The sequence below is a fragment of the Carettochelys insculpta genome, chromosome 4 (assembly GCF_033958435.1).
Source record: "Carettochelys insculpta isolate YL-2023 chromosome 4, ASM3395843v1, whole genome shotgun sequence".
NCBI classification, from domain to species: domain Eukaryota; kingdom Metazoa; phylum Chordata; order Testudines; family Carettochelyidae; genus Carettochelys; species Carettochelys insculpta.
The window spans coordinates 73,857,365-73,872,076 of record NC_134140.1 but is presented as its reverse complement, the minus strand read 5'-3'; the positions used below and the strand labels follow the sequence as shown (position 1 = coordinate 73,872,076).

General features: G+C 43.8%; 1 protein-coding gene across 7 annotated transcripts in view; it reads right to left on the bottom strand.

Annotated features, from left to right (window-relative positions):
• Window positions 1-14,712, bottom strand: part of MARCHF1 (membrane associated ring-CH-type finger 1) — a 553,572-nt gene that overhangs the window by 109,211 nt on the left and 429,649 nt on the right. The window lies entirely within an intron of this gene.

The window sequence follows — 14,712 nt, the reverse complement described above, 5'->3', positions numbered from 1 at the left end:
GAAGGCTAGGGGCACCATACTTTATCCCTGGCTAATAGCCATTTATGGACCTAACCAGCAAAAATTTATCAAGCTCTTTTTTAAACCCTAATAGAGTCCTGGCCTTCACAGCCTCCTTGGGCAAGGAGTTCCACAGGTTGACTGTGCGCTGTGTGAAGAAAAATTTCCTTTTATTAGTTTTGAACCTACTACCCATCAATTTCATTTGGTGTCCCCTCATTCTTGTATTATGGGAAAAGGTAAATAATTTTTCTATATTCACTTTCTCCACACCATTCATGATTTTATATACCTCTATCATATCGCCCCTCAATCGCCTCTTTTCCAAACTGAAAAGTCCCAGTCTCTGTAGCCTCTCCCCATATGGGACCCGTTCCAAGCCCCTAATCATCTTAGTTGCCCTTTTCTGAACCTTTTCTAATGCCAATATATTGGCTTCTCCTTTCCTTGCAGTTCAGTGCGACGATACCACTGATGTAGCACAATGCTTCAGTTGCTTGTCTATGTTCTATTCATTAACAGTGGCACTGTGAAAGAAGAACTGCTTTTTTCGAAGGAATTGATGAACGCATCAAAGGCTTCTGATGTTATGAAAATGATTGTCACCTTTTTTTTTTTTTTTTTTTTTTTTTTTTTTAAAAGAAAATAGACTTTCATGGGGAAAACTGGCTAGTGTACGCACAGACAGTGCTCCAGCGATGCTTGGCTCTTGCTCTGGATTTGTGACATTGGTAAAAGAAAAAAATTCAGCTGTAACCACAACTCACTGAGTCATACACAGACAAACATTGGCTGCTAAAATCCTTCCAGATGACCTATGTGACTCGTTGAATTTGGCCATCAAAGTTGTAAATTTTGTGAAGACCAATGCTTTAAATACAAGACTTTTTGCTGCTCTTTGCATAGATTTGGGAGCAGATCATAAATTTCTTTTGTTTCACACAGAGGTGCGATGGCTTTCCAGTAGTAACAAGTTTTTGAGATTACTCAAACTGAAAGACAAAGTGGAAATTTTCCTCAAGCAACAGAAGGAAGAAGAGTTATCATGCATTTACGAGCCAAACATTTCAACTTTCACTGGCATACCTCATGGACATTTTTGAATCCTTGAACAACCTCAGTATGAAGCTGCAAGGAAACAATACTGAAAACGTTATAGCACACCATGATCCCATCAACGCATTTATGGAAAAAGTCCAGCTTTGGAAACGGTAAACACAAGCTCAGATGTCCAACTTTTTATAGTTTCTGGCATTTTCATCACTCACTGAAAATGAAGGTTTCCAAGAACTTTGTAAAGAGGCTGTGAAGAACGAAATTGTGCGTTATCTGGATTGCCTTGCTGATGAATTCTTCTGCTATTTTCCACACAACTTTTCTAGCAACCCCATTCACAAATTATTATGCAGTCCATTCAATGGCGATGTTGATTCATTTCCAGAAGAACAAGCACTCAAAATAAAATATGATTTGAGTGCAAAAGATAATTTCGAAAACTCATGCTTGGAGGAATTTTGGATAAAATATTTCCCAATCTACTCAAAAGTTGGAGAAGTGCTACATATTATTATTCCATTTTTGTCAATGTACCACTGGGAAAAAAGCTTTTCAAGTTTAGTCACATTAAAAACTAAACAAACAAATCAAGTGGATGTTGAAAACGATTTGTGTTGTGCACTTTCATCTTTCAAACCTCGGATTTCCCATCTTCTGAAGAAAATGCAGCAGCATCCTTCACATTAAATTTGTTTTGTTTCTGCTACTTCTGATGTTAAATTAAATTTTTATTACATTTTTGGGCGAAATTATTTGTACTTATTTTTAATTTTAAATAAAATTTTATACCAAGTAGTTGTGTTTATTTAAATTTTAAATGATAAATTGAATTTTTTGTTAAAAGGGGGGTTGGATGTGGTAAAGAAGGGTTGGATGGGAATGAGGGTTTCACAAAAATCAAAAAGGGGGTATGGTGCCGAAAAGCTTGGGAACCACTGTTCTAGAGGTCAGCAGGCAAAAAAAGGACACTGGGATAAGCAACCTGAGTTTTAACTGACCTTTTCTCTGAATCCAGCCAACAGTCTACAGAGGATTGCCAATGCTTAGGGAACCATTGCAAGGTCTTTAGCCTACTACAACTAAGGACTGGGTTCTTCTTAGGAGCAAAAGGGCACGATTAACTTTAATCCACAGGAAAACCCCTTGTTGGGAGCAGAACAACTACTTCTGCTGGAGCTGGAAAGTGATGGTTGGCAAAAAAAGGTCATCTAGATGGCGCTTGGTCCTGCCATGAGGGCATGAGACTGGACGCAATGACCTCTTGAGGTCTCTTCCAGTTCTAGTGTTCTGTGACTTTATACGTTCATTATCACGTGTAGGTTCTTTAATTGTTTTATTTTCTCTGTGGTACTTTAAAACATAAAAAAATAAAATATGCTAGTTTAGAAAGAATTGTGTGGTAACTTATATCCATGGGCAATTATAAGGTTTTTAGTCTCTGAAGAGAAGGCAAAATAAGATTGTTTAGATCAGCAGTTCCCAACCTTTTCAAGACGGGGACCTATTTTGACAATTCAGGAAGACCTTGTGACCCAACGCAATTCAAAAATGGAGGGGGAGCAGGGAGTGATTCTCTTCTGGGAAAAATGCACCCCACTGCCTCCGCGACTTAAACTCCTCTCGCCCCTGCCCCCACCCCCAGGCTTAAACCCCTCTCAGCTAGGGTTACCAGATTTTTGGAAAATTTATGCAGAACAGGCAGCCCCATCCACAGGATCCCCAGTCAGGGCTGCCTGTCCCTGGTTAGATTTTGAAAAACCAGGGCAGGGACCCTGGCAGCCCTGCAGCTGGGAGCTGGCTGGGGTGCTTAGCCCTGGCCAGGAGCACCAGCCACAGCATCCTGGCCAGGGGGAACCCCCACAGCCGCATGGCTTGAAGTCGGCTGAGGCACTTAGCCGTGATAGGCAGAGCTAGCCATGGAACTCTGGACAGGGAGAAACACACAGCCCTGTCTCTTGTAAAGCTGGCTGGGGTGCTGAGCCCTGGACAGCAGTGCCAGCTACAGGACCCTGGCCAGGGTGTCAGGGAACCCCCTGCAGCCCCGTGGCTTGAAGCTGGCTGGATCCACAGCTAGAGTGCAGGGGAACCTCCACAGCTCTGCAGCTTGTCGCTGGCTGGAGCTCTCAGCCCTGGCTGGCAGCATAATCCACAGGATCCCAGGCTGGGGGTGGGGCAAGGGACCCCGCAGCAGTGCATTGGGAGACATCTGGGGCAAGGAGCCCCGACCATGTCTCAGCCCTCTCTGCAACCCCGTCCACAGGCTTAAACTTGTCTTAGCCACCCCAGCTCCCCTACCTCCCTCCCAGGGGAGTTCCAAGATGCCACTGCTGACCCCCGCTCCTTTGTTGGGCCACCTCCTTCTCTGCTGGGCTCCCCCCAGCCCTCCTACTCCCTCCCCATGCCTGCAGGGGGCAGTTCCTTGCCCTGCAGTGCTTAAATGGGACTCAGTTTAATTGGTTTAACTGCCAGATCCCTCCTGCCAGCCATTAAACCAATTACATTGAGTTCTATTTCAGCACCACAGGGCAGGGACTGGGAACTGAGGAGGAGTCAAGTGGCTGCAAATGGCTTCTCAAGAGTCCAGCTGGTGATCTTAGAAAATCTAATCATGATCCATGTTTGGGTCCTGACCCATAGGTTGGGTATCCCTGGTTTAGACAATGTGTATTTTACTTGGAATAACAGAGGGGAGGCAAGAAACTGCTCAGCCTCACCAATTACCTTCTACATTTAAACTTGGAAAATTGATTTCTACCTCTGCATAAATTCAGTTGCTGTATTTTTAAACTCATCTGCAGACTCCTAGGCAATTTGTACACATGCTAATACATGAAGCGACAGATGCTAATGAGGCGCAGATGAAAATTCCCTGTGCCTCGTTAGCATAATGTCACGTGATTTGGAGTCCGGAAGACCATTCTTCAGAACTCCAAAACGCCATACAGAAGCGCGGTCCCTGGGGGGGCTTCTGGAAGGATGTGCTTCTTCCAGAGCCCCCTTCTTCCCAAAAATTTTCTGGAAGAAGGGGCCTCTGGAAGAATGACTTCCTTCTGGAAGCCCCCCTGGGGCTGAGCTTCTACACAGTGTTTTGGAGTCCAGAAGAATGGTCTTCTGGACTCCAAATCACATGACAAAATGCTAATGAGGCATGGGGAATTTGCATCTGTGCCTCATTAGCATCTTTCACTCCATGTATTAGCATGCCACTTCTGAAGGAAGTGGTCTGTGTAGAAACAGCCCTAGTGACTAAAGCTAAAAGCAATGCTAATCCTCTCCCTTCTAAATTCCTGGGACCTTACACAGGATGTAACTTGATTAATTATCTCTGTGATGGAGCTCATCTAGAGTGTTCTTTGCAATGCAGCACAGTCTCTCATCAAGAGTCTGAAAAATGAACTAAGAGAGTAAGCAACAGATGAAGACAAAGATATAAATATATGCAGTTGTGTATGAGATAGAGATGTGAGTGAGATAAATAAGGGAAAAATATGTTTTTTAAAAAAAAATGAAATTAGCTTCTGCCATATAGAAAAGTTGATCTTTTGTGTAAGTAACATGGACAGAAAAGTCACGCAGAAAAGACCGCATCAAAAGTGCTGAAGTGAAAGACACCACAGAGCAAAACATAACAACGAAATCTGACTACCGCTAAAAATTTTTGATTGATGCTTTGTTAAAGTGGTGATAATTCTTCTGCATATTTTCACACTAAGGTCGCATCTACACTAGCGTGTTCTTTCCAAATAGTTTTGAAAAGGAGGGTCCCTTTCAAACGATCCCACAGAGTGGCTACACAAAACACATTCCTTTGAAAGTACTTCTGAAAGAACGCAGCCCTCCTTGTGAAATCGCTCTTGCAGTCCCATTTCAGGAAGAGCGTGTTCTTTTGAAAGACTGTTTCGAAAGAAGACACATGTAGATGCTCTGCAGGCCACTCTTTTGAAAAAGTAGTCCTCCACAGTGCTGGCGAGCTGGCATGTGGAGAAGTCACTGCCAGCACAAGTGACATGTTCAAAAGAAAATGTTTAAAAACTCACTTAAGAATATTTCCCTTCTTTCTTTCTCCTCCAACATTTCAACCTCTAGACTTTACTTTATTCTGAGTAATCTAGTTGGAGTCATGCCATAGATCCTGTCCTAGCAACAGATGTACTCAGAATGAAAAAAAAAATATTCCCACAATGTATCTATTAGATTATGTGAAATCCTGTACTTGAACTTGGTCATTACTTGAGAAGGAAGTGAGGTATGAGCTCCTGAGAATGACCTAATGATTCTCCTCTATACAATCATTAGATATCTGCAAGCTGTAATGAAACACAGTTCTTAGACAGAAATATAAGTAACTCATTTCAGTGAGACAAAGGGGATTCAACATTTTTATGCATGACTGATTTTCAAGGAGTGTCCTTCCCTGACATAACAGGCAACAGAAAATAAGACAACTTTACTTTAGCCTTCCCTTCTACATCCATGATGGTGGCCAATAGTAGTGAATATCTGGCAAATGCCAGTACACAGAAAAATCTAGAGTACTCCCTGTACTAAGCCTCCTTCAGAAACGTTACAGAAACCAAACAGCTTTTTCACTATTCAGCCAGGGTTAAAATGAACACCAACCAACTGGAATAGTCCTCATCTCTGTTTATAGCAGCATATAGGCTACATGAATATCACAGTGAAAAGCATGCTGCAAACACACCGCCATGTGTAGCTACACATTGCAGTGCAAGGCTCTGGCAGAGGTGAGGCAGCAGAGTGCTCCCAGCAGCATACGACAGATACCCAGACGCGAGGCTGATTTCCTCCCCAAGAGGAGCACAGAAGTGAATGTGGCTATACCACAATCCCCTAACAACAGCTTTGTGATTGCAATAAAACCCACATTTGGGTCAGGACCCATGCTATAAGACCTCCATGAAATTCAGATGTAAACATCTGAAATTATGAAACTGACTAGGTTATTCACAGAATCACGGGCACATTCTCATGGTTCCTCAACTAACATCATATATGCTATCATGTGCCAACAATGCCCAGATGCTTTGTATATTGGACAGACTTCAAACTCTCTTAGACAAAGAATTAATGGGCATAAAACAGACTTAAAAACACTCCTGATTCACAAACCTGTCAGTCAACACTTTAATAGAGTGGGCCATTCTGTTAATGACCTGAAAGTTTGCATTTTACTGAAGAGGAATTTTCACAGCACTTTGGAAAGAGAGGCTCTCTTTTATATTCAAATTCGACACATTAACATGTGGTTTGAACCGCAATGGGAATTTTCTCAGTCATTATAGGGGCTCTGATGCACACTTGGCTTTATCTAATTCTTGACTCCCCCCGCCTTCTGCCCCTCTGCTCTCTGATTTGTCAACCTTGATTAATATTTTTGGTTCTCTGTGCCTTAGATATTGAGTCTGTTCTGGTATGGCTAGGATCTGAAAAAGTGGGTCTGTCCCACAAAAGCTCATCACCTAATAAATTATTTTGTTAGTCTTTAAAGTGCTACTAGACTGCTTTTTTGTTTTGACTGTCTCGGGAGTCCTTGACTATGGGGCTTCAGGATAAGAACCTATGGTGTGAGATACTGATCTCAGGAACGGACAGCTATTCTTCCACTGACTTGAATTAAGAGACTGCAATGGGTGGGAGTGTGATTAATAAGACAACTCAGTTACAGGAAGCTGAAGACAGTTTCTCAGGATTCCTTCAGAAGCAGAGGGAGAGAGCTGATCTGGCTGGATAAAACTTGGTTCAACAGGAGAAGGGCACTAGAAGATAAGCCCAATCTATTACACTTGCTGTAAGTTAACTAACCTGCCTGATGGATTTTCTATGAAGCCAACCACAATTGACCAACCAGTATCAATATTGTGCAAACATATAGATTGAAAATGGAGGAGTACGCCAATTGAAAACATTAGTTGCATGTATAAATTATCCTCTACTTGATTTTTAATAAATCTTTTACAAAATACCAGACCCTCCCACATTGTTCGCCTTAATATTTAAGTGTTCTGGGTCATAAAAGCACCTTTCAAAATGCTAGTGCCAAGTTGTACACATTAGTGATCCATTTCTGTCAGAAAGGGCAACAAATAACCAAGAAGACTATGAAATGTGGGTGAAAATGGAAAAATAATAATGAGCTGCCTTTTACATCCTTGGATGGTATTTTTCCTCTCCTGACTGAGTGCACAAGCGGGAAGATTACTTCACTAGTTTAAAGCAAGCTCAAAGCCTACATCCAGAGCACTACTTGGCACATTTATAAAAATCAGCATGGAAAGAAAACAGATGGATGAGCATACTGGCTTGGATAAAATAGGAACTACTTTCCCTCTCCAACCTACTTCTCTAAAAGCCAACTTTGAAACACAATCGGATAGCTCCAAGGGCTTCATAAAAACTTGTAATTAAAAATTACATGCCTATTTCATTTTCCAATGATAATTACCACCCTGAGTGGGAAATGCCAAAATACAAAATAAAATGCCGGGACTTGGATGCTAAGCTGACAAAAGCCCAGTTTCTGTTCTCAGTCCCCTCAGACCAAGTTCCAACAGCATTTCTCTCCTGAAATCTAGCCTGCATTGCACTCATCATGATTCTTCCGTTGATCATGGAAAAGTCTTCTGCATCTTTCTGTCCCTTGCTCAATAGCTTATTTTTTATACCTTGATGTCTGTGGCTTACTTTGGGAAGATGACTGGGGGGTGGAAAACACCTTGCTCTCTCTAGTACTGTTGTAAGTAGTCTTTTGATATGAACACTTGGAACTGTGATATGAACACTTGCTTGGAACTGGACCTTACACAGTACAGAGAATGAAAAGAAACATTGCCAAAGGTGGTGGAAGAGCCTTTTGCAATGGACCTTGGGGCTACAGCAGCAGGTTGTCCTTGCCCTCCCCCCTGCATTTGGGGACCATGACAATGGGGTATGAGCAGCCTGTCTTCAGGGGACTCAAGGAAGCAGTGAGAGGAGACCACAGTGCTATGCTAGGAGTCCCTCTGCAGCTCAATCATGGAGCACAGGACCTCAGTTTGGTTGCTTACTGCCATTATGAGCTTTGCTGCTTGCTCTTGCTAGAACTCCAGCATTTTCTGCTGCCACTCAGCTGTAGTCTGCCGCCATTGAGCTGTATTTTGCTGTCACTGAGCTCTGCCCCTTGTCATCTTACTGGCTTCTGCCTCAGACCACTCCATGTGCTGCAAGATGAGATCCTGCTTGCACCATTTTTGTTTCCTTGCCCTGTCTCCCATGGTGGGGATGGCAGCCGGAAAGTGAAGGTCAAAACTGAGATACAATTCACACAATGCACTTCCCCATGGAATGAATGGGTCTCTGTCTCACCTATCAGGGAAAATTTCTTTTTGCAAGACTGAGTAAGGCTTATTAAGGATAGGATTCGAAGCATGCATTGCACAATCCATCATTTACCATCATTTATCTAGAACATTTCATTGTGGACATGGTAAGCTACTGTTCACTTTGCAGGGCATGTGGGAGAGCTGCAAAGCAGGGAAGCCATCTCATGTCCTGGACCAAGGGAAAAACTTTTTTAGGCTGTTCCTAGAGGAATCCTCCACAGTGAGCAAGGCACACAGAGAATTGCAGCTGCGTTGTGAGAGGAGATGGTAGGGAAGCCGCATGGATGGCTGGGTGTGGGGGATTCCCGTAGGGTAAAAAGAAATGATGAGGAGAAAAGGGATATGTGAGGGGAGAAGGGCCAGAGAGCCTGCAATCTATGTGGGTCGTGTGGGGCGTAGGAAATGGAGTGCCCACCAGCTACGTAGTGTGGCAAGACACTCCAGGGGAAGGTAAAAGGGCAGGAAGTATGGGAAAAAAACCAATTCAAATACATGGGGCTGGAATCAAACCCTTCCCCTTGCCACATGATTGCCAGGCTTTGCAGCCCTGCTCTCAGACACTGACATGCCCAGCACAGGTGGGTTCTTCTTGTGGAGGACTGCTCTAGAGAACAGCCCAAAAAACTTTCCCCCTGGCTCCAGGACATCAGCCTGCTTCCCCTGCTCTGCCCCCCATACCCCCACCACTAGTAAACTGGATAATAGCTTACAACATCCACAATGAAATGGTGTGGGTAAGTGATGGTGTGTGTAGTGCACAGTTTGAGTCCTTATCATTCTTACGAAGCCTAAAGTGACCTTGTAAAAAGAACATTTAACTGTAAAGACAGAGACCTGTTCATTCTACAGCTAAGTGCTTTGCATGAATTGTATCTCATTTTGACCTTCACTTTCCAACAGGCATCCTCAGCATGGGAGACAGGGTAAGAAAGCACAAAAGATCCAAGCAGAACCTTATTCTGCAGCACCTACTGCACCTTATTCTGAAACAGCAACCACTGACAGCAAAAGGGATACAGCACAGTGCCAGCAGCATGTGCTTGAGTTCAGGAGATAGTAATGGGCATACTTGACAGAAGAGGCTGCAAAGCTCATAACTGCTATGAGTGACCAAACCGATGTCCTGCACTCTATGCTGGAGCTGCAGGGGCACTTCCTACGCAGAACTGCAGGCTCCGCTCCCTGCTGCCTGGATTCCCCTGAATACAGGTGGCCCACACGTTTTGTCACCATTCCCAAATGGAGGGAGGGAGGGAGGGCAAGGACAACCTACAGCTCTAGTCCCAAGGGCTGCTGAAAAAAGCTATTTCACCACACTTGACAAAGCTTCTTTTCCCTGCCACTTAAATCTGTCCTCCTTCCAAATAAACATATTATTTTGATGACAACCACCCTTGTGTGGTGGGGTGCATAAATCATTGCAGGGACTCATGGAGATTGAGAGAGCTGATAGCACATCTGCCCACCACTATGCCAAGTTCTGAAAAGGAATCATGGCAGAGCGTCTCCGATGGGGGTGGAGAGGGCTGATAGCACAGCTGCCCACCACTACAATCTTCTTTTGAAAATAAATCGAAAGGTCCAAATGGGTCAATAGGTACCTGAACCTCACTTTTAAATGGCCAAATGTGCATCCACCACTATTCTGTACCTGCCAAGTCTGAAATTGGAGTTATCCTTGCTGTGGTCCAGGGTGCCTGTGTATGGCTTCATGAGGCAAGGAAGCAGAGGGTAAGCAGGCATCTCCACTACAGGCACCACCACATTGCCAATCTTCCTTTTCCAGTTTGGAAAAAAAGTCCCATCCAAGAGCTTTCTGCACAGCCCTGAATTTCTGAAGGTGCATGCATTGTGAACCTTCCCCAACCATCCCACGCTGATGTCAGTGAAATGACCTTTGTGAGTTACCAATGCTTGCAACACCATTGAAAAACATCCCTTTCCATCTATATACTCAGAGGCCAGGTGGTTCCATAGAGTTCCATAAGTTCCATCAAAGTAGACTTGCACATGTGAAAATTCTGCTCCCACTGCTGGCTGTCCCAGGACTCCAAAATGATGTGGTCCCACCAGCATGTGCTGGTTTCATGAGTCCAAAACTGCTGCTCCACTGTCAGCAATCCATCCAGGCAGCCAGCATTTCTAAGTTTTTGGAACTCAGTTGAGGGATTTCCTCTTCAAAATCTTCATCATCACCTTCAAGCACCATCTCAGCTCACTCGCTTCACCATCAAAAGAAAAAGCGTGCAACATTCTGTGAAGCTGCCTTAATGGCCTGTGCAATGACTTGAAGCATTTGAGGATCCATGACAGTGCTGTGCCAGAGAAAATGCAGTGATCTGTTCATTTTTTGCTTGGTTAGTGGGTGCTCTTAATTCTGGATAGTGCTTTGCATTCTGGGATAGTGACAACAAAACCCACAAGCAACTGCAGCAATTTTTTTTTACCCACAACCCAGTGGTACAAAACCCACAGAATGCAACAGGGCTAAGGCACTGGGGAATAGATACTCACAATACACTGCTCATGCAACTGAACTTGGATAAGGCAATGGAGATGCAGTAAGTAGACATGGGGAAAGGGGAAATTGACTATCCTGAACATCCTGTGGACAGCTGTGTTCAAGTTTATAAGATCACATTTAAAAAGTCAAATATATTAAAAATTTATTTTATTTCATAGTGTAGACATTGCCTAAGTCGGTAATTGGCATCTTTCACCATCCATGAATCTATGTCTATGTCTACTTTAGCCTGGAAGATCAACCTGCTCAGTGTCAATCTTCCAAGGTTTGACTTCATGCATCCGGTAGGGACATACAAAATTGACCTCTGAGGGGTTGCAGTCGACCCCTGTACTATTCACAAAGCATGAGGAGTCAGGGAGGTAGGCTCAGTAGGCACAGCCAAGTAAATTGAGTGCCATTTAGTTGATTCTAGCTGAGCAATTGCTATAATTAGAATTGCATATCTGCCATCAACTTACTTTGTATAATGTAGACATAGCCTACATCATTTTCCAAGGGGACCTTTAGAATCAGAGGCTCATTGTATTTATTGATTCTATTCTCAATACCTCCTCTATTATCAACCACACATTAATCTACATCTCTATTGTTTTAATTTTATACACACACACACCATGAATCAGCATAAGCAAATATTCTGGAATTAGAAAACAACAACTTCTAATGAATTAAACTTTTTCCTGTACCTTGATTAGAATACTTCCATGTGCAAATTCGTATTAGGGATTCATATATAAAATAAGCATCATATTTATATGTTCAACTCATTTTGGATTATGAGCAGAAAATATTCTAAGAGGAAAATATTATATTTCAAAGTCCTGTAACTCTTTTTACTTCCCTCCCATATTCTTTTCAATTAGAAGCTGGTGAATTAAAAAGTGTATGGAATTGTTTCTGTTAAGTACATGATGAGCAAAGCCAATTATAAACACTCTATATAGCTACAAGCCTCAGAGGGCTGTGTGTCTACACTACATCTGGGAGCAAGCCTCCCAGCCTGGATCTACAGGCTGGCAAGCTCTTGCCAGCAATCTGGAAACAGCTGTGTAAGATAGTGTTTAGGTGTTGAAGCTTGGGATGGAGCTCAAGCATTAAATCCCAAACCCCACCACCAAAGACTGTGCTTCAGAGCCCAAGCTCCAGTGCAAGCTGCAGCATGTCCACACAGGTATTTTTAGAACATGTAATCCAAAATCAGTGGAACATGTATTTCATAACATATAACCAACAACAAATTACTGTACTACAGGTTGCACCTCCAGGGTCTGTCCCACTTAAAACCTGAGCTGTCCCAAATGAAAGATTTTGCTGGACTAGGGAGAGTAATGGTCTCTACACCATTGTCTGCCAGCCCAGGCCCCTAGGCTCCACTTTGGGTCCAGCAGGGCTCCCAACTGTTGGTCCCCTACTGCCACCAGCCCAGCTAGAGACTCCCAGCTCCAGCTGGGCTTCCTGGCAGCTGCCAGCTCCCAGTCCTGGCCTCAGCTTTCTCCCCCACTGCCACTGGCTTTCCAGCCCCGACTCTGACTCCCTCCAGAGCTTGCTGGCACTGGCCACAACTTGTTCCCCAACTGCTACTACCTTCCCAGACTTGGCTGAATCTCCTCAATCCTGGCCCAGCCACCACACCTTTCTGACCTGGGCTGCAGCTCTTCACGACCCTGCCTGGCCCAGCCCCTGCCACTGGCCCACCTGCAGCAGTGCTGTCTTCCAGGTCGCAGCTGCCCAGGTCTGAGCTCCAAGCTGCCACACTCGGACCTGGTCCCTGCTCCTGGCCATCAGGGCTCTCTGGTCTAGCAACATCTGTGGTCTTGCCAGCTCATGGATGTTGCCAGACCAGAGTGTACTAGATTTTAGAGGTTCAACCTGTAACAAGATGTTGCCTTTAATTCACACTTGCCCTATGGTGGAGATTCAGCAACTAAACTCAGATTCATTAGGAAGCATTCCCAGCAAAATCAGTATTTATTCATTTTACTTAATTTTTCAGGAGAGACTTCAATGTAAAAAAACTATGGCAGCTTCTAGGAAGATGTAGGTTTGAAGAGGTTATTTCATCAGTCCATAGAAAATGAAATATCAATCTGTATTGTTATATGTGAACCTCCTTGGTCTGGCATCCTTGGGACCTGAGTGGTCCCCGACCAGAGATTTTGCCAGACCAGGGGTGGTCCATCCTGCCCCCTCACTGGCCTCAGCCCCTGCTCCTGGGCTCCCCAACCCTCTCTACTTCCCCACTGGCTCCCCAGCTGCCAGCTCCCAGACCCAGACTCCCTCCCCAGCCTCAGCTTCCCAGGACTGCAGCTTTCCACCCAGATCCTGCAATGAGCTGCTGTGAGTCCAGGCTGCCAGCTTACCAGCCCAGGCCACTGCTCCCTGCTGCTGCCCTCCTTCCCTTTGCTGCCAGCTCAGCTGTGGCTGCCCTGCCCTGGGCTTCTGCCGCTGGCCTCACTGGCCCTTCCTCCTCCGAGCCCCGGGACTCTCTGGTCCTGCAAGATTCATGGTACTGCTGGATAACGGACGTTGTCGGATGAGAGGATGCAGGATTTGGGAGTTTTAATCTGCACTGAATCTCATGTAGGGTCTGATTGGAAATCTACCGATGTCCATGAGAATCCTTCCAATGGGCTTTGGATCAGAGCCATAAGATACAATTACCCTGACTGTGTTTTCCTCCACCCCACTTCTACAGAAATACTACAGATAGAAACCTATAGAATAAAAACATCATACTTGGATACTGTATTGCTTGTCACGAAATAAAGACTTGAAGTCTGGCCTACACTACTCTAGTCAATGGGAACTTTGCAATGGATTTTGGTGTGTGCAGGATCACCTTAACGAGAATGTTTGTAATCAAAAGGAAATAAAGTGAACACTGTAAACTTTAGATTCTGTGTTGTAATTGAAATTGACTGCCCTACTAAATATCATGTATTTTCATTTTTAAAAATGTTTTCAGGAGCAGGACATTAATTGCAAACATTGGATTCTCTGTGACGTATACTCCAGCATATTAAATTTCCTCTTATTAGAATATACAACATAGCTGATCACATGGAGTGACATCGTACTATGGGTGAGCAGGAGACAGCTTAATAAATGGCAAGTCCAGATAACTTGTATTACAACCATCACTTTGTAAGCTGTGCACGTTGTTTTTAAAGGACATCCTCCAGAAAAAGAACTGGTGTCCACAGGGGTCACTTTAAGAGAAATGTTAGTAGCTGATATGTTGAGCCTTAGCCTCCCCCACACTGAATATACTTCTACAGTCCTTCACTGAGTATTTATGAACCACTGATGCTGTGACTTTGTCATCACTCAAGCACAATTTGCGTACTTTGGCATTGTTAGCAAAATGGACAAGTATGTATTGGAAATCTTCATAGATTTATAATTATTATAACCACCCACCCCTGGACCAGCTCAGACGATACACTATTATGGTTTTATCAAAGCCATAGATTTGTTACACAACAGCAGAAAAAAACTTTTCATCCTGCATTTATTTAAGCTGCTGTCATGAAACAGAAAAAATACTAGCGTGAGCATTTTAAAATTATATGTTGCTGTGGGAATAAGACTTGTTATGGAAAAGTCCAGCACACTATACATCGTAGTTAGAAAAGGCCTGAAGATAGTGTTTCTAAAGCACTGGCTTAAGTATGAAATGGAACTTAGAATTAGATTATGGATATTATTTGAATTGGGCTTCTGCGGTGCCAAAACCTTCCAAACTGCTCT